Source organism: Alexandromys fortis, unplaced genomic scaffold, assembly GCF_014885135.2.
Source record: "Alexandromys fortis isolate MF-2015 unplaced genomic scaffold, M_Fortis_MF-2015_v1.1 scaffold_72, whole genome shotgun sequence".
Taxonomy (NCBI): domain Eukaryota; kingdom Metazoa; phylum Chordata; class Mammalia; order Rodentia; family Cricetidae; genus Alexandromys; species Alexandromys fortis.
In genome coordinates, this window is record NW_026067969.1 from 1,984,615 (window position 1) to 2,004,572 (window position 19,958).

A 19,958-nucleotide genomic window follows, 5' to 3' on the forward strand; every position below is an offset into this window, starting at 1 on the left:
TGCTCAAGTAATATTATCTCCCTTCTCATACCTTCAATGAGGTTGAAGATTACATAGTAGTAGTTACTGTCCTCTTATGATCTAGCCAAGCCATTTCCTATACAAGACTTAGACTCCTTAGGATAGCGTGGGGGCCAGCCATAATAAGCCAAGTCTGGGCAGGGCACCCAAAGGAAGTTCTTTACTTCTAACCATTATCACCTGGGACTCTGGCCATCGATGAATTTAAATGGAATCTGGAGTCTCAATAATTTACCCTGAGACAATGCCTGACAGGCCAAGATTGCCCGACCCCCACCCAAGAGCAGACCATTCAAAGGAAATGCTCTGGCATTCCAAGAGCTGTAGATAGAGACACCTGCCAGCGTACCTCAACAGGACACCCCTAAACAAATGTCAGCCAATCAGGGGCCCTAAACCTCAGAGACCTCTCACCCCCACCTCTACTACTATAAAAACCCTATTCTAATTGAGCTTAGGCTCTGGGTATTCCACTATGTTGGACATGCAGAAACTTGATTAAAATAAAGGCTCTTTGCTTTTACATATGGGACTCTGTCTCCTTGTTTGACTTTTGAGGGGACCCCGTGGATTTAGGTATAACAGATAGAATGTTTATTAAAACATTTAGCACACATTCCTTGCTTAATATTGTTTAAGCTGGTTGTAATTCTAATTATACTTGACATCTGTTCCTAGTGTATGTACTTTTGAATTGGGTTTGGAACTCTCTTATTTAAACAAAAGAAGGAGGTATTGTGGGAGCACATTCTGCTTCTTCAGCCAATAGCATTTAAGATACCAGCCCACTTGGGTGAGGTCTCTGATACTGTAAATGCAGCTGTAAAGTGTGCTCCCTCTCTTGCTTCCGGCTCTCACTTCCGGCTGCTAGACTCTGTTCCTGTTCATGTAGAGGACTGTTATCTAGGACAGTGATCTGTAAGTTTACCTTAAATAAATAACCCATTATTCATAATTCTGAATTTATGTGGGATTATTTTGTGACTTCTGCCATCATATATCCCTGATCTCTCCAGAATCTTTATCAGGAAGAGGTGTTGGATTTTGTCAAAGGTATTTTCAGCATCTAATGAGATGTTCATGTATTTTTTCTTTCATTTTTTTATATGGTAGATTATATTGACTGATTTTCATATGTTGTACCATTCCTGTGTCTCTGGCATGAAGCCTGCTTGGTCATGGTGGATGATCTTTTTGATGTGTTCTTGGATTTTGTTTGTTTATTGAGCATTTTGCTTCAAATTTCATGAGTAAAATTGGTCTGTAATCTCTTTCTTTGTTGGATCTTTGTGTGGTTTGGTCATCAGGGTGACTGTTGTCTCATAGAAAGAATTTGACAATGTTCCTTCTGTTTCTATTTTGTGAGTTATTTGAAGAGTACTGTTATCATCTCTTCGACAGTCTAGAAGAATTTTGCACTAAAACCATCTGGCCTTGGGCTTTTNTGTTTCTATTTTGTGAGTTATTTGAAGAGTACTGTTATCATCTCTTCGACAGTCTAGAAGAATTTTGCACTAAAACCATCTGGCCTTGGGCTTTTTTTTTCTTTTTGTTTGGAAGACTTTTAATAACTGCTTCTATTTCCTTAGGGGTTATATATCTTTTCAAATTGTTTATGTGCTCTTGATTAAACTTAGGTAAGTGGTATCTATTAAGAAATTTGTTCATTTCTTTTAGATTTTCTAATTTTGTGGAGTACAGGTTTTTGGTGTATGACCTAATGATCCTCTGAACTTCCTAGGAGTCTCATGTTAAGTCTTCCTTTTTTTGTTGTTCCTGATTTTGTTGATTTGTATATTCTCTGACTTTTACTTATTTTTGATAAGGGTTTATCTATTTTGTTGATTTTCTCAAAGAACCAAATCTTTATTTCATTGATTCTTTGGATTGTCCTCTTTGTTTCTATTTTATTGATTTCAGCCTTCAGTTTATTTCCTGTCTTCTACTTTTCTTAGGTGTGTCTCTTTTTTTGTTCTAGACCTTTCATGTGTGCTGTTAAGTCACTGGTATGGGATCTCTCCAAAATCTTCATCAAGGTACTCAGTGTTATGAACTTTCTTTTTAGTGCCGCATTCATTGTGTCTCATAATTTTGGGTATGCTGTGAATTAATTTTCATAGAACTCTAATAAGGCTTTAACTTATTTCTTCCTTGACCCAGTAGTAAGTCAGTAGAGAGTAGTTCAGTTTCCACGAGTTTGTAGGCTTTCTGTAGTTTGTGTTGTTGTTGAAATTCATCTTTACTCCATGGTGGTCTGATAAGATATCAGGGTTATTCCAGTTTTTTTTTGTATCTGTTGAGACTGGCTTTGTGGCTGAGTATATGGTATATTATTTTGTGTTTGTGTGAAATGTTAAACTATCTCTTATGCTCATTTGATTCATAAAATCTGTTCTGCTATTTCTCTGTTTAGTTTCTGTCTGGATGACTTATCCATTTGTGAGCGTGGGGTGTTAAAGTTTCTCACTATTATTGTGTGGGGTTCTATGTGTGATTTAAGCTTTAGTAATATTTCTTTTACAATGTGGCTGCTCTTACATCTATCTATTTTTCTATCTATCATCTATCTATCTATCTATCTATCTATCTATCTATCTATCTATCTATCTATCTATCTAGTTTTCCAGGCAATGTTTCTCTGTGTAACAGCTCTGGCTGTCCTGAAACTCAGTTTGTAGACTAGGCTGGTCTAGAACTCAATGAGATCCATCTGCCTCTTTGACCAGGGCTGGGATTAAAGACATACATCACCTTGCCCAGCTTATTTCACGTTTTAAAGGATGATGTTTGAAGTTATAGCTTTTGAGGGTGTAGTGTACATCTATCCACAATATATCCCTGCTATTGAAAAATTGACTTTTGTTTTATTTCTTTCTAGTGTAATTTTGAGACCAACCTTTTTGAAGAAGCTCTTCATGTCCTTTTCATGCCTCTAAAACCAATACCACCAGGGTAACTCTTACACTACCAAGTTTAACTGCCAGAAGGAGCTACAGCCTTAGCCATGTTTGGAACATAGACTCCATGTTCTTGCAGCAAACATTTCCCAGAAGATTTCACCTCATTGATGCCGGTCTCCTCTTCATCACCAATTATTCAGCTCCAGCTGACCTGTGCCAAGTATCCCATAAAACAAGGGTTTTACTTTAGTGACTCTGGCTTCTTGTTAATTACTGCCAATTCCTCAGTTCCTGCTGACCAGAACCACAGATTCTTCACACAAATGGCCTTGTAGAATCTTTGCTTCCCCCTGAAACTTCATAGGCCAGGCTTCCATTGTCTGTATTGCTCTCAACATTCCCGTCTTCAAAGCTCTGACAACTCACTAACTCTCTCAATTACACACACACACACACACACACACACACACACACACACACACACTGTATATGGGATTCAGTAGAATGACTTATAGACTGCAGTCCAGTTACTCTAACAATGGTTGAGTGTGAATGAAAATTCCAAGAATACCATTGTTGCTGGGTCCATGAGACTGAGTATCTCAGCTGGTCTTCAGTATATGCTGGAATCCCAAAGAAGCATACTCCAAAGCTAGTGAAGAAATGGGCTTGCTATCAAGGTAAGAGCAAGCAGTAAAAAAAGCGAAAGCTTCCTATTTCCATGCCCTTATACAGGTTTCTAGTTGAAGGTGTGGCTTAGATATAAGATGTGTCTTCCAGCCTCAATATCTGGATTATAGGTATGTGTATTACCACCTCAACATCTGGATTAGAAGTAGAACTTCCTAATTAAAATTAAACAAAATTTCCTTCACTCTTATGCCCTCCAATTTTGGATTTTAGCTAATTACAGAGGTTTCTGGACAATATTTCAGACAACAACAAATAGCCACCACAGGCCAATATGGACATCACACAGTCTGTGCTGCCCATTATAACCACAATCACCAAGCTTTTGGTGATTCTGAGCAGCCACCTGGTCTCTGCTCCCTTGGGGCCCAATTAAACCCATTTCACTTAAATAATACAACTGAGCAGCAGCATCTCCAGCCCTAAGTTCTGGCACAAGAAAGAGTGATAGCAATGCTCTTCAAATGTCCTGGTGACCTTCTCACCATTTTGCATCTCATAGGATTAGAGAAGAACATGTATTCTGGGCCTCCCCATTGTGAAGGATATGGTTTTAGACAGTGTGCCCACTCTAGCATCGCAACTTTCCTGAGCCTTAACATCCCCTCATCAACACTAAACCAAGGGATATCAGGCATCTCCAACTCCTCTTCAGTAGGCCATCTTTTGACAGATGCTTTATCCAATCATTCAAACTAACTTTTGGCACCCCCTTTAACTGTGCAAGCTTCCATATTGATCCTGGAATCTCCACTCAGAGGACCTGTATCAATAAATTCAACTTGATCTAGTTTTATGTTCCTTCCACCATTATCCCACAACCTTAAAAATCCACTCCCACACATATTCCTCAGACTTCTGCTTGAAGGAATTAGCAAATTTATTAAGCTCTTTAGTAGTGCTGGATATCTCCTCATGGACTACACTTTCTACCTCCCCTCTAAGAGCCTGCTTTGCCTCAAGTTTGGTGTAGGTCTAGAGGCAACTATTGGTGGGCCCCAAGGGATATCAGTATTATTTTGCTTGTCATTTCCTTCAGAGAAAAATCACTGTTGGTTTAACAGGCAATGAAGAATTAATTTCCTCAGTCAAAGGTGAAAAGGGCAATATTTCAAGGGGGGTGGACCTGAGGATACTACTTCAAGTGAGATTAACTCTTAAGAATCTGAGTGTCCAAAATTCTCATCTTCATTAGGATCATCCAACACATCCTTACCCCGAAGTACACAATCCCATTCCTTACCAATTAATGCTCTTACCTTAGCCACTGATACTCTCTGACACAGGTATGGATGTTGGGGTCCCACATTGGGGTCCCATCTGTTGGGGTCCAGCCTCAATGGGGTTCTCATATTTCAGGGTAGGGGTCTCTGTGTTAGAAATATTAGATAGGAGGAACAGAGATACAAAAGAAAAGAACAGTGATGTAGACTAGAACTGGGAAAGTAATCCAGTGAATACTGAATTCACCATTTTTCATATGCTTATATACCCCAATCCAAAAGGGAGGGAAGAAGGCAAAAGACTGCTTTAACATAATACAATAAACAAACAATTACCTGCTTCAATTTCTGAGATATCAAGCAACTATGTTCTGAGTTAAGCGTTCTGCTTTTTAGGCAGACCAAGCATCCTATAGGCAGCCACTCCCTAGGTCAAATTTCCTGTTATATTCTTGATGGAGAAGAAATAGACTTGAATTCTCTAACCTTTGGTCAAGGTGGAATGGATCCAACTCTGTGAGTCATTTCAATATCCAAGACACTAAATAACCATATCCTAGGTCAAGATATCTTGTTTGGGGCTGGAGAGATAGCTCAGAGGTTAAGAGGATTGCTTGCTCTTCCGAAGGTCCTGAGTTCAATTCCCAGCAACCACATAGTGGCTCACAACCATCTGTAATGGGGTCTGGTGCCCTCTTCTGGCCTGCAGGCATACAACAGACAGAATATTGTATACATAATAAATAAATATTTAAAAAAAGATATCTTGTTTGTAGACATACCTTAAGTCAGAACTCTTGTAAATAATCTTAAAAGAGCAAGAGCAGGCTTAAACTCTCTGACCTTCAGTCAAGATAGTGAATGTAGTAGGTGGCTGCTTGTTCATTTCTTAGGCCACCCAGACTCCTGAAATAATCACACAGAAATTATTATTAATTTTTAATTAATAATAATAATTATTTAAATCACTACTTGGCCCATTAGCTCTAGTTTCTCATTTGCTAACTCTTACATCTTAATTTAACCCATCTCCATTAATCTGTGCATCACCACGAGGTCATGGCCTGCCAGCAAAGTTTCAGCCCATCTCTCTCCGGTGGCGGCTCCATGGCTTCTCCCTGACTCTGCCTCCTTTCTTCCAGCATTCAGTTTAGTTTTCCCTGCCTAGCTCTACTCTACCCTATCACAGGTATAAGACAGTCTCTTTATTAACCAATGGTATTTACAGCATACAGAGGGGAATCCCATATCAAGTGCAGACCCACTTCTGTGGGCCCCTACACATGGAGAAAAATTTTTTACTGTAATTCAGCCACGAGAGACACATTCACCAGCAAGAAACTAAGGGAGTCAAACACGTGTAAGGTTCTTCCATGGACCCTCTCTCTCTGGGCCACTGCAGGAAGGTGCTGTCCACTCAGTCAATACTTCCTGGAACCGTCGTCCCAGAGATATGTCCTAGTCAGTTCTAGATATTACGAAATTGACACTTAAGTTTAAGCACCACAGTAGAGTTGACTGGTTTTATAAGGGTGGGTTTTATGAATTCTTTATGTACTTTGAATGATAGTCTTTCATCAGATAATCAGCAACTCTTATTGTCTACATTTCCTCCTGAGTTATCATCTATAAACCATATTTGCATTTAAACCTGTGAGCTGTACTGGATTAACTTTTATGAAGGCTGGGCAGTCTCTTATTTGTTTTATGTGTGTGTGTTCAGACAATCCAGCACTGCCCTTTCTCTGCTGTATTGGCCTTACTCCTCTGCAAAAGACCAGTGAGCTGATAGTTGTGGGTTAATGTCTGGACTCTTGATTCTGCTCCACTTGTCTATGTGTCCAGTCTTTCAAATACCACGCTGCCCCAGGTAGTGTGAGTCCTAAGGCTTTATCCCTCATCACTGTGTCAGCTGTCCTTGGAGTTTTAGCTTTTCCACATATATTTTTAAAATTCAGTCTTCTTTTTTTTTTCTTCCCTAGACAGCATCTTTTACCTCAGGCTGATGTTGGACTCACTATGTAGCCAAGATGACCTTGAAATCTTGATTGTCCTGCCTCCACCTGTAAAGTGCTGGGATCAAACTCTTGCTTTGGGTATACCAGGGCAGCCATTCTACCAACTGAGACAAATTTCCCAGTCTTAACTAGCTGTTTGATGCTTACAAAATAACTTGCTAAGATTCCGATGGTGCTCTATTGACTCTGTATCACAGACTGGGAAGCGCAGGTATCTTGGCAGTTCTGAGTCTTCCAGAACATAAACTGTAGTCTCTCTCTCTCTCTCTCTCTCTCTCTCTCTCTCTCTCTCTCTCTCCCTCATTCTCTCTCTCTCTAATGGGCCAAGTGAGGGGTGGAAGGAGAGAGGAGACTTGGGTCTTGCTTGGCTGGTTTCCAGTTTCAATGAGCTCTCAGACAGTGAAAGCCCGAGATGGAGTGGCTAGGAGGGAAGTGAAGGTCAATGGTGACCTGTGCTGTGGGCCTAAGCTCCAGCTTTCTGACTCACAGTGTGCTTCTATGCAATGCAAGGTTGAGGCCCTGGAGCCCAAACCCCACAGGAGTGAGAGGATGAAGGCAGTTGACTGGCAGTGATTAGATTATAGAGAAGTATGAAACATGAATCCGGAAAAATTAATCAAGGTGAATGGGCACCAAATACCATTCTGCTGGACCCTGTTGTCTCTGGGTGATTCTGGGTTCTCACCTGCTAAAAGTGGATCAGAACATCACTGAGAAGTAGATGTGCAAAGGAGTCTCTAACCAGGTAGGGAAGTACCACCTGGAATAGGGTCCCTACCTGCACCGAGTTCCTTGTGCACCTGCCCTTGTTCTTTATAGGATTTAATGGCCCCGCCCTGCCCTAGGGGCCATCTGCCAGAGAACAAAACTGAAGTCTCTCTAGGGACCTTGGCGTTGGAGCTGCAGAAGTGTGCAGCTGAATTCTGAGACCTGGAGTTGCAGGGTGTAGTTGGCCATGAATGTTAAGGGTTTCTATAGGAGCTGAGGGTTTCTATGCAGGAACTGCTAGGGATGAGGTGAGGTGGGGCCAATGGACAGGGCATGGGGTGGGGTCCCTAGATTGAGGCTGGGAGGGATGGAGCTTTGCAGTACTAGCTAAGGTATTCAGGACAGATACTTTGAGTTCTGTCTGCAGAACCCTTGTCTTAGGAGGTGAGGGCATTGGAGGGTCTGTGCTGTGGGAGCTCAATCCATTTAGCCACACTGCTAAATATATAAAACCCTTGATAAATCGTTAAATAAACTTTTGTGGGTTCTCACTTCAGGTCTGGGTCCCCGGATGTATCCCTTCCAACTAGCATCCACCGCAACTGCTCTCAAGGTACATGGTACACTGACTATATCATTCCCAGGTCAGGAACATCACAGGGGAACATGACCCAGCTACAGAAAAATGGACCATCACCAAGGCCTATGAAGAACCATTAATGATAAGTCTGAAGTGGATTGTAGACTAATATTATTTTGGTTGACTATGTTCCCTTCTGTTCTTTCACAGTATATATGTCTAGATCCCCCTTAAGAGCAAATACAAATTTGCCAAAATTGTCTCGCAGCACCCAGCCTTCACCTCTCAGTTGAAGCTGTTTGGTTTGCATGTGACAAAAAGGATGCAAAGCAAAGGATGCACTTTGGCTTGCCTGTTTGTCAGATGCATCAAATCCTGATATCCTGTATCTTGGCATCCCTGTTGTTATGGTAAAAATAAAATGCTGTGGTTCCCTGAGGGGTACAATGGCATAAACGCTGCAGGTCCCTGAGTGGAGGCAGAGGGCAGCAGGCCACAAGACCACAGCGAGCCACAAATGCAGCAGGTCCCAGGCAGGGAGCCATGTAGCAGGCGGGAGACAGAGATCTATTAGACATGCCATGCAGAGAAAATGGGTATTTATTTAGTGGGTTATAGAGGGGAAAGGAAAAGGGGGAAGAGGTTCCCAGCACAGAGACAAGACTTTTACACAGGGTATATAACTCAGTGGGGAAATGTGCTAACTAAATTTATGTTTAAAAGTTTAAAATTTCTGTGCTTAAGAACTTTAAAGCAAAATTGGACTCCCAAATATTAAGGGTTCTTAAGGATTGATTTTTGTAATTACTTAGTATTGTACACCCAGAGACAACAGGGTCCAGCAGAATGGAATTTGGTGCCCATTCACCTTGATTAATTTTTCCGGATTCATGTTTCATACTTCTCTATAATCTAATCACTGCCAGTCAACTGATGTCGCTGAGATACTGCCTGTGCCCATGGGGATACCTGGCTGAGGCCACCTGGTTCCTGGAGACACACCTGGGCATATCAGAAGTCTGCTAGAGTTCTTCCCCGCCCACAGGTGTTCAGGACTGAGCTTTCTCTCCTGAGGGTGGGTCCTGCAGTGTGCCTGAGGTATGGGCTGTGCCTAAGGATTTACTACTACCCAGGAACTGAACCGTGCTGGGCCCTGCCATGGACCTCCGAGGTGAGCTGAGGGGTGAGGAAGGGGGCTGTGGGGTCCCTCGGTTTATTGCTCAATGTCTGGTTGGGGCTGCATTCCTGCTGTCTGTACATGGGGCTCAGAGGCAGCAGGGCCAGGCCTGCTGGGCTGTCAGAACCCTGAGGGTCCCTGGATCTGTGTGCTTGTACTTGTATACTAGTGAGGAGTGTGTAAGAGGGGCAGAGGACTGGGTCATGTGGAAAGTCCTGATCTGACTAGGCAAGGCTGCCCTGGAAGTACGTTGAATGCAAGTGGCCTGTTTGTCTCCTGGTCATCTTCTTCTCCCCCCGCCTAAGCATTCCAGGACAGAGGTGGTGGCCAGTGGCCATGAAGCTGGCCTTCAAGGGGCTCAGATAAGTCCATGTCTCCTGTGGGAAAAAGGGGAGGACGGAGGCCAAGGGAGAATCTCCAGGTGGCTGCGTGGCCAGTAATCCTTTAGGGCTGGAGGTGGGCTGGAGGGGAGGTGTGATGGGAGGGAGCACGGGGCTGACTCCCCAGGATTTACCTGCCCAATCCAGGATCATTTTGATAAAAAAAGAATACTCTTGGTGTTGTACAAAAAAGGCATACAATCAAAGCAAAATTAATCCAGGAAGGGAATTTCTTTTTGCAAAAAGAGTGTGCTACCGGTGAAATGGGAGAACAAAAGTCCCCCCCCCCCACTGTAGGGTGAGTAGTGACTGGGTCTCACCCCATTGGTGGGAGCTGGATTTTACAGTCTGATGCTGTTGGCTCATTACTAATCAGCACAAAGGACAAGGAAGGGTGTGATAGAATCAACAGGCGCATACACCAGAGTTTTACAAGCAGAGGGAGGTTGTAGAGTGTTGGCTAGTAACCTTGATAGGAAAACTAATTTCTCATACCCCCGTTTCCTCCTGTGGTAAAACACAGACAAAAAACTACCATCTTAACTGCTCCCCCACCATATCAAATAAGATAGTTTATTTATGTGTGGGATGTGTCTACGTGGGCGTATGTGGCAGTCAGAGGACAGCTCTGTGGAGATGCTTCCCTTCTACTTCCTGGGTTTTAGAGCTCAGACTCGGGTTGTCAAGCTTATGCAGAAAGGCTCTACCTACTGAGCCATCTTCCTGGCCAATTCTAGCAGTTTTGTCTTTAGACACATTCACACTAAGGTCAGGGAGGAAGCTCACTGCTGCCCCCTAATCCCCAGCAAGGGGCACTGAGGCCTGACTAGGTCCAGTGTGGGTGCTGCAGGTCTCCCATACTTTCATGGCAGGGCCCAGGATGGTTCAGTTTCTGGGGTGTGAGTCGGGATGAGGTTGCAGCTGAGAGAGAAAACAGGTTGTACTTGAAGCTGTAACCCAGGGTCAGGTAGTGGACGTGGGGGAGGGGGCAGGGTGACCCAGGATAGCACTGGGGTGCTGTGGGGGCAGGGGAGAAAGATGATGCAGAGGAGTGACCAGAGCAGCTAAACCAGGAGGGTGTGGAGGGCTGGAGGCCCAAGGGAGCCAGTTTGTCCTCCACTGCCAGCCATGGTTGCTGTGTAAACTCTTAGAGGACAGAAGACAGAACCAGTTCGGCCCCCCCCCTCCAGGTACCAGGGAAACTATGTTCGAGGCCAGGACTGGGGATGAGCAGATGGGAGAAAGGCTGGGGCTCCTGACCTGAGCAGATTTTTCCAAGTTTCTCTACAAAGACAAGGGCAGACATGTTGGAGTTTGGGGTAGAAAGGGCGGTGGAGGAAATGTCACCATTTGTTGTCACCATGTGTTGTCACAGAGCTCAGTTGGCTTCCTGTAGTAATTTATATCCTGCTCAGTTCTGAGATCTCTTATTGCCCTGGGTCCCCACCCACCATGCCTAGTGCCTAATGTACCTAAGTGCCTGCACTCTCACCTATTCTGTGAATCTCAGCGTGGGCAAAGACAAAGTAAGCACAGCCAAGATGTAGAAGGGAAAACATCATCATCCATGGCAGCAGGGGAAGAATGGGGGTGCAAAGCAACGCACTTCCTGAGTAAACCAAGCATTCAGTAAGGGACCTGCGCAGTCCTCCAGAGCTCACCCACTCCTGAGCAGAAGCTCACATGCTGACACAGACCATGGCTTATTTGGTGCTAGATTTAAATGGGTAGCATTTGAGTTGTCTTTTAGTGATCATTGCTACACTGTTACCACCCCCAACCTCCAGAGATGGTCCTGCAATAGGACCAAATCTCATCCAAGGGTGGATGGATGACCAGACTAACCCACCTGTAGCACACTTCATAGTGTTCCAATGAATGAATCACTATGTAATGAGAGTGTTTAAATTTCATTTTGAGTTCCTATCCCAACACCTAGTTTTCTCCATTCCCCAGTTGTCTGTGTGCTCCTCAATCTATTACGTCCCTTTTAGCTATATTTTTATTACAGTGATGTTTGGTAGCACACTTAGACCACATTAAAAGCTTACCCGTGGGGTCCCATTGCCTATGATCAGCACAAGAAGGCCTATTTGTAGTATAAATGACCTTGGTGAGGCTCCCAGGCTCAGATGCCCAAGCTGTTACAATTTTAGCATGGCCTTTGATCTTTCTTTGTACTCTGGCCACTCTGTTATCCTGGGTGATAACAAAAGAGCAGTACATAATGGGTGGAGGGGGAACGTGAAACCAATGTAGTTGTAAGGAAATCCATCCGTGGGTATGTAGTGATAGGAGCGGCGAGGCTGCATCCCCAGCACCCGGCCGCCCACATGGCTAGCTTATGCCCCGATATAATTACACGGAAACTGTATTCTTTTAAACACTGCTTGGCCCATAAGTTCCAGTTTCTTATTGGCTAGCTCTTACATATCGATCTAACCCATTTCTAATAATCTGTGTAGCTCCACAAGCTGGCTTACCAGGAAAGATCTTAACCTGCATCTATCTGGAGCAGGAGAATCATGGCGACTCCTGACTCAGCTTCTTTCTCCCAGCATTCTGTTCTGTTTACTCCGCCTACCTAAGGGTTGGCCTATCAAATGGGCCTAGGCAGTTTCTTTATTAATAAGAAATCACTCCCACATCATGGGTACTGTGGCAAGTAAGCGTTCAGGCAGGTGTGCAGTATTATTTAAAAACACAGTCGGGATCATCACACCAACTGACAGGATGAATGGTAGCAGGCTTAGCAATATGTGCACGGAAGCAGAATCCACTGAATGTCTGCTGATGAGACATGATTTGCAGGGGAAAAGGCTGGCCCAGGTCTCCTAGTTCCTGCACCCTTTAACAGGTGTCTCTCTCTTTTCCTTGCCTCCAGGCCAGGGGCAGGGTATTCAGGCAAAGACATTTTACAGCCTCTGTAGGAGGCTCTGCTGGACCAGGATTGGACATTTTATCCCCCTGACCTACAAAGACAGTTATATTCATGACTTATACAGGCATACCTCATACCTCAAGTTAGAAGGTCTTGAGTGGCTTTCATATGTGCCTGCCTGTGGATTTTGCCAGAATACTTATAGGTAATGTATGAGAGGAAAATCCCACAAAGTGCCTTTACAGAAGAATATCCATCGTCACCTAGAGAAAAACATTAGGGTTATGAGGAGTTACTTACCCTTCTTTTCTGATGCTGTAGTTTTAACAGTTTGTTAGCCAGCTCAAAAGTCCTGTGGGATTGCCAGGGACATCAGTTTTGTGCAGAAGACCTGGAAAGGAACAAAAGTTTGGAAAACTTCTGAAGTACATTTTGCTGTTGATAGGCTGGGGCTGTGGTGTGATGAATCAACCACAGAGGTCAACATCGTCACACAGGAGTGCATTAGAGACAGGGTAAGGGGGAGAAAGTGTGGTCTGCTGGGCCAGGAGTGGAAAGGGGGCAAACGCGCAAGCAGAGCTTATGTAAGGGGTTTTATTGGGGAGAGGGAAGGGAATGGGAAAAGGGAGAGAGGAGAAAATAGACAGAGAGAGAGAGAGAGGAAAAAAAAAAGAAGCAGGAAAAGTCCTGCCTACCCCTTCAGAGGAACAGTGAGTAAGAGAGACCAGGAGTGGGCAGAACTTACTTAAAAGGGAAAGCTCGCTCATGCGTACAGAGTCATGCACAGTCAGGCAACGCATGACGTAGCCACAAATGGTTGTAGGGCTCGTGGGCTGGCTAGGTGTTTGCCTGAATGCCGGAATAATGCTGGAATCCTAACATTTCCATCTTTTTCTTATTTTAAAAAGGTGGGGAAATTAAAGGGGCTAGCAGGTGGGACAGCGCTGAATTTTCAAGACAGCTTGCAGCTGACTTAGCGGGCATCTTTGGGGCCCTGAAAGAGCTGGGCTGTTGGTAAATGGTCATTTCACTGCTTTCCCAGGCTATGTGGAACCTCCGATATTTCTTGGATCTGGCGAGATGCTGTCAGCAGAAGATAATGTTAAATTTAGGAAGAAAAAAATTTGTCAGGTCCTGGCAGTTGAGGGGAGGGCATGTCTGACCTGTTTGAAGTGAATCCAAGTCGACCTTTAACTTTATCTTTATATAAGTACCTGTTCCTTTCCCCATCATTATGACATCACCTTAACCTTCAGGAGAGACAGGTGATTGATTTTGGAGGGTACCCAGGAAACTTGACTCCAGCTCTGTGACTAACGGCTGGGAATCCTGTAACAACAGTTAATTGATTTGATTAGGAGTTTTGAATGAGTCATTGGGGGTACATGGAGGGCAGGTTAATAAAGCAGGGTGTAATTATTAGAAACAGGAGAACATGGATCAGCCTCGAGGGAGGAAGGGTGAGGAAGGAGAGCATCTGGAGTTCCCAATCCAGCAGAGTACAGTTGTGGCTTGAAGACTCATTCTTCTGAATTAAGGGAGCAGTTGGGGTTACTGTGTATGGAGGAGGATGAGCTGGGGGTGGAGGAGTAAAGGGTTTGAGATGAGATAAATGAATCCAGGAGGGAGGCCTTCAAGCTTAGCAGCTGTTAGAGTGAGCTGTCATTTAGGGGAAAGTGGTGAGGGGAGTTGATCTGGAGAAGAGAGAAGGACCTGATCTCCAGTGTTGACTTGAGATGGACAAGGGTTGGTAAGTGGTCACGGTAGGGTGTCCACAGTAGGGAGGGAAGATGATAAAGTAGGGGTGCAATTGAATGACAAAGAGGGAATGGTGTTTAGCAACAGAAGGGTTTTGGGTGCCCCAGACTCTGGGTCCACCTGAGAGGCTGTCAAAGGAGATGATAGTTAGAACCAGTAGGATGGGTGGCTAAGAGGAGGAGAGGAGTTGCTGGGGAATCTGGGGTCAGGTGAAGGTGGGATCAAATGAGATAAAAGCTCCTACTTTTGCTAAAAGATTCCTTCTTAGGAAGAACACAGGACAGGTTGGCACTACCAAAAATGAAGGAGTGAGAGGAATACCCCCGAAAATACAATTGAGTGGTGGGGTCTGATGAAGTAGGTAAGGGAGATGAGGAGAGGTGGGTCCCCCAAACTCTCTCATGACCAAGTATGTGGCACCAGTGTCCAGAAGAAAGGAGATGGATCACCCTGATACCATGCTGTCCACCCGGGGTTCCCTATTGGAGATGACAGTGGTGGTCAGGTCAAGAGAGCCTGGGCCTTCTCAGTCATCCAGTCATGTCTAAGAAGTCGACTGGAGCGTGGTCTGTGTTTAATGTCCCCACGCCACAAAGTGCATGGGGACAGTTTGCTGACCAGTGTTCCTCTTGCTGGCACTTTGGACATGGTCTACATGGCTCATGGGTATTAGGAAGAGCCCAAGCTCAGTGCCCATTTTGATCTCATTTGAAACAAGAACCAGGAGATCTTTGAGCCCCAGAGGGCAAGGGATCCCGGGCAGACTCTGAGCTGGGTCAGATGGACTTGGCCAGCATCTTGTATTTACATTTGTGGGCCTATTCATCCCTCTCATGGTACACCTTAAAGGCCAATGCTAAAACTTCTGCCTGTAGGGTAAAGGGTCCTCTCTCCAGATGCCCAAGTTTAGTCCTAATGTCAGAGAAACTCTGGAAAAAATAAGTCATAAGTAGTTGTCTGGTCTCTGGGTTTTAGGGTCTAAGTATACTTTAAGAGGGCCTTTGTAAGGTGTTCTAGGAACTGAGATGGATTTTCCTGTCTGTCCTGAACTATTTCCTGAAGTTTTTCATCATTTACTGGGTCGAGGGCAGCCTTACAAAGCCCCTCCAGGGGGCAGGTTGTAAACTGATTTCTAGCTAAAGTGCCCCCCCCCCGGGGTATTATAGTCCCAGTTGGGATTACAATCTGTGACAGCCTCTGCCCTAACTGGGTGAGCTGCGTTAGTCTGATGAAATTCATCTGCATGGGCTCTAGCCTACTCCTAAACTCGCCTGTGTTCCTCAGGTAGTAGTTTGTTAGTTAAAATCATATACATATATATAGAAAGGTGAGATCATAAGACTGGGTGGCATATTGGAATTCCTTTATAAAAGTGGTAGAGTTAGAGGTATAAGATCCCGGTTTCTTTTCTATTTGAGAGAGTTCTGCTAGTGAGGAGGCGACATGAACTTGAACCAGTCCATCCACCCTGGCTACTTCTCACCAAGGGAGAACTGGACCTGACTTGGTTGACTGGGCAGGGGCCCATAGCAGCACGAGAATGGGTAATGGTGGCTGAAGGACGGTGCCAGTGTTGGGCACCAAGAGTGGCCTGGTGCTGGAGAGGGAGAAGGAGCTGGGGGGCAGTTGGATGTTGAGGATGAAACAGTGGGGGTTCGTTAGCAGGATGTAGGATCTAAAGTAGTAGGAGTTTCCTCTTGCTCAAGTTCATAGCTAGAAACAAATGAGATGAAGAAGATGAAGAATAGAGATGATGTTTTGCGCTCAGATAGAAGAATGCCTGAACATACGGTAACTCCTTCTGTGTGCAAGTTTGCAGGCAGTAGTTGGACAGATCCCTTAAATTTCGGGATCTAAGGAGCTGTAAGGCAGCCAATTTGAGTTGCTGCCTAGAGGTCATTTCTTAGTACAGAGGCGAGTGAGTTTAGGGGCCATTATACGTCGCATTAAGTGGAAAGGTTTTAAGTTTTCTGAAAGGCATCCCAGAGGGGTGGATAGGCTTATACTTTTCACAGGTTTGTTTCCCATGAGTGAGGCAGGAAGATCCAAAGGCTTTTTTTTTGCAAGTAAGGATCAGTGATACTGTCTCAGGCTATCAATTTTATTAGTGGACAAAATTATAGGGACCAAGGGGACATATACTCCAAAGGCATGAGGCCGAGAAGGTGACCATACCCTGAAAGGACCAGGAGATCCAACAAGTGAAGCCATCGCTCAGTGAGGGCAACGCTAAGGCACTGTGCCCAAAAGCCTCACTTGAAGGAAGTATGCTAGAGGTGACTTTGGATGAAATGGACCATCCATAGCCTTGAAGAAAGTGGCTGGGTGTTGTTATGCCCAAATCCACGAAGTCCCACAAAAGCCAAAAAGGAGACCGAGTCCTGTATGTAAAAGCAAAAAGCCTTTATTTTAATCAAGTTTGCAAACTCAGTCTCTCCGCATGTCCAACATATTGGAATAAAAGGAGAGCCCGGAGCTAAGTTAGAATTGTTTATTTTTATAGTAGTAAAGGTGGGGGTGAGGGGTTTCTGAGGTTTTAGGACCTCTGATTGGCTGACATTTGTCTAGGGTGTCCTGGTGAGTGTGTCTGGATGGTGGTCCTATCTACAGCTACAGTGGTTGGAATGCTAGACATTGCCTTTGGATGGTCTGTTCTTGGGTGGAGGTCCGGTAATCTCACCTTGTGTTTCCTCCTGCAACCAGGTATTGCCTCAGGATGGGTGAGTCCGATTCTGCTTGGAAGCAAAAGAACTTCCTTTGGGTAACCTGCCCATACTTAGCTTATCACGGCTGCCCCCCCCACAGGTGTGACCCCACTCCCAGGAATATCGGAAGGGTGCTAGATATTCAACAGCCACTCCCACGGGTTCAAGGAAATGTTTATGCCAACTGGGGGCAGGGGAATTTACCAGTCACAGCAGATATTGTGTGGAGTATCCCAGCAGAGGGGTAATTGGAACATGGGTTGTCAGTCCAGTCCATGGTCAGGGCCCCACAGGAGGAAACACAGAGGGAGCCTGGTGAGTATCACGATATGAAAGGTTGTTAGAAGGCTGGAACTGTGGCAGTTAGGGATTAACCACAGAGCTCAACAACCCACGTGGGAGTTTATCAGAAAAGGTCAGGGTCAGGGGGAGGAAGTGTGGTCGACCAGGCATGGAGTGGAAAAGGGACAAACAGGCAGGCAGAGCTTATGTGAGGAGTTTTATTGGGGGAAGGGAAGGGGATGGGAATAGGAAGGGGGAAAGGGGAGAGAGAGAGAGAGAAAGAGAGAGAGAATAAAACCTGTGTTTTCATAAAAGAATTGGTCATTTTCATCCCTTTTCTATGAGATATGAAATTAAGTTAATGTAAGCAGGTAACAGACCTTTTGGGGTTGAGATGCTAAATTTGTTCATTCTATGATGCCAAGGGCAGGAGTCAATTGTGCCAGAATACCTATAGGTAGTGAATGAAAATGAGGACATGACTAGTCCTAGGCATGGCTGAGGTGCAAGTTCTTAGTGTAGATATGAAGAAGAATTCAGCCAGAGGCACCCGTAAGAGTCCAGGCTGAACAGGGCCAGTAGACTAGACCAGGTCATGAGAAGAAAGAACGATGAGGAGAGTGAGAGAGGAAGAGAAGAGAGATAGGAGAGCGGGAAAATGGACAAAGAGAGATCCAGAAATGGAGCAAGAAAGAACCAAGAGAGTGTGGAGTGCTGAGTTGTGTGGGAAAGAGAAGCTGGGGGAAGGGAAGTCAAGCTCAGGGGCTGGAGAGGTTTAGGGTAGGGGTGGAGCTGAGGAGTGCTGAGAGCAGCCTGGACTCTCCAATGGGTACTTGCTGGGAGAGACTGGAGGCCAGAGTCTGCTTTGATGTGTTAATAAACACCTCAGTTAGCCATCTGTCTAGCTTATCCACAGGACCTGTCCTAGGCTTTTGTTGATGCTATGGGGAACATTATCTCTGCTCTAAGTGCTCTTGAGCTGAAATTGGGGCATTGCTGGGGTTGAGGGTGGCAGGAAGGCTGGAATGATGGACAAAGGACAGGAAAGGAGGGAGGACTGCAGGCTGGGGTGAAACCTGTTTCACTTGCTGCCCAGGTTCTAAGAGATCACGGGGGCTGGTGAAGTGTCTGTTGCGGTGGCTTAGAATGGTAGAAAATTCCTGGTGAGGCACCTAAGGCTGCCTCATGTGTAATAGTTTTCAGTCTTCACTTGATTGGAAATCTGCATTGACAGACACAGACTAGGGAGGGAAGGGAAAGTTAAGGAGCTTAGGGGATTTTTTTTTTTTTTTAAATCATGGCTGTATATTTGAAACTTAGGCCTGTGGTCATGGTAATTGAGGGAAGGGGAAGAATCTAAAGACCAGGGAAAGGGAACATCCCACCCTCAGGAATATGGAGGTGGGGCTGTTGATTGAAGGAGGACTTATTTGGAGTCCATACGTGACCAGTGAGAGGAGGAGCCTGAAGCCTCAGGTGGCTTCCTGTAAGTTTACATGAATTTCTTAAGTTTACAAAAAGAGATAACAGTTTTAGATACATTAGTATTAGCACTGTTTGTAATCTGTCCAGAAATCCACACTGTTGAGTGAGCACTAGACTCTCGTTTTGAGTCACAGTAAAAGCCTGGGACCTCAAAGAAATGAGTCTCGGCTAAAAGAATCAACATTCTCTTCTCTGTCCAGGGGGAATGGATGTAGAGATTGGACAGAGATGCTCTCAGCATGACGAGGAGACTTAGCAGACACCAAAAGGAAATTTAATCTTTTGATCTTGTGACTGTGATAATAGCAAGTCAGTGCTTTACCAGGATTGAGTAATAGCTTATCATAACTCCACTGATTAATGTTAAAACTCTGAATCTTTGGAGTTTTAATATAACAATAATATAGTGAGAAGGCAAGAAGTCTGAAACTTTATTCACGTACTTTAAATCACTCATTTAGACCTTTATATTGACACATTTTAAATCACTTTCTTAGACCCCCGTAACTTAGTTAACATTTTACCTCTTCAGACTTTGGGGTTTACACACCTTAAAACATTTTTCTTAGACCCTCAAACATAAACTTTTAACCTTTTCCATCTATTCAATTATTTACTAAGAGACACAGGTGGTTGATGACTGCAAGAAGTCATTCCTTTAAATAAAGGAATAATGTAAACACTCCGTTGAAACCTGTTTTGTGAGTTTATCTCTTTTAGTGAAGTTTACCAGCAGACAAACTGTGTGTGTCTTTCTCAACTGAAGACCTAGTACCTCTAAAAAGAACTGAGGCCCAATTTTACCTATGAAATGAACAGACAAGGCAGCTGCAGCCTTGAGAAGAAGCTGTGTACTTGTTGCCGCCAAACATAGAAAGGTCCAGTTGATCTTAAATACCACTATTGATCTGAGAAGGACCGGAAGTATAATCCAAACTGACTATGTATCAATTAAAAAGACAGAAATTTACCACTACCTGGGTTACCCTAGGTTCCCGCTGAAGGGATCTGTATGGGCTCATAGCCCCTAAGACTAAGTTTTCAGCACAAAGGAGATTTATTTGTTCCTGAGGGACGAATGGCAGGGGACAAGAGACAAAGATAGGAGGCGGGGGGGGGGGGGGGGGGGGGGGGGGGGGGGGGGGGGGGG

The 19,958-nt window shown here is 44.6% G+C and overlaps 1 long non-coding RNA gene across 3 annotated transcripts; it reads right to left on the reverse strand.

Annotated features, from left to right (window-relative positions):
• Positions 1-1,469: 1,469 nt before the first annotated feature.
• On the reverse strand, positions 1,470-13,319 carry LOC126509433 (uncharacterized). 3 transcript variants are annotated; one of them, XR_007594147.1, is made up of 7 exons: positions 13,274-13,319; positions 12,879-12,969; positions 5,617-5,740; positions 5,321-5,537; positions 4,871-4,981; positions 3,493-3,573; positions 1,470-3,132 (listed from the first exon to the last, which is right to left on the reverse strand). It is a non-coding gene; the product is annotated as an uncharacterized lncRNA (long non-coding RNA). The 3 variants fall into 3 exon arrangements; XR_007594146.1 differs by lacking the exon at positions 13,274-13,319 and having other exon boundaries at positions 12,879-13,243; XR_007594148.1 differs by lacking the exons at positions 3,493-3,573; positions 13,274-13,319 and having other exon boundaries at positions 12,879-13,243.
• Between the last annotated feature and the right edge of the window lie 6,639 nt (positions 13,320-19,958).